Here is a 649-nt window from a genome sequence, read left to right as displayed (position 1 = left end):
GATACCCTCTGATGTAAGTCATTATTGTAAGTCACCCCTTGAGAAGAATACATGTGTAACTATTAACCCTGACTGTGCATAAATGGTTTCCAAACAGCCCTTTAGGATTGACTTATTAAAGGACTAGAGACTGCACACTGCAAATTGAAATAGCCAATAGGAATCTAGCAATGCAATCCTATGGGCAAAATGTATTTTTTTTTCTATTCTGACACGGCTCTGTGTCATAATAAAGAAAAAAAAGAAAAAGCAGTGTTTCTCTCCTGGGCGGCCGGGGGCGGGAGACTCCCAGAGCGCCGGGAGAGTTTTTTTTTCTTCTTTTTTTTTTGACGGCAGCAGAACCGCCGGACAATAGAAAACTATTGGGCGGAGCTAGCTGTCATTGGTTTGCTATTTATTTTTTTGAACTTTTTTTACTATTTTTCTGTTTTGCTCGGGCTCTCTGAGCAGAACAGCCGAGCCGAATGCCGCTCAGCTGCATTCGGCTATTAACTCACTGCTGTTCGGCATCTATAAGAATAGACCGAACAGCAGTGAGTAGCCTGCCGGAGGTTCGGCTTAGATGTTGGATCGGCTGAGATGTCGGATCGGCAGAGTCGAACTCCTTCTGCACTTCGGGTCGGCCGAACATGCTGTGCATGTTCGGCCG

Source organism: Nanorana parkeri, unplaced genomic scaffold (genome assembly GCF_000935625.1).
Source record: "Nanorana parkeri isolate BGI_ZX_2015 unplaced genomic scaffold, ASM93562v1 scaffold180, whole genome shotgun sequence".
In the NCBI taxonomy this organism is placed as follows: domain Eukaryota; kingdom Metazoa; phylum Chordata; class Amphibia; order Anura; family Dicroglossidae; genus Nanorana; species Nanorana parkeri.
Note: the sequence above shows the minus strand (reverse complement) of the source record.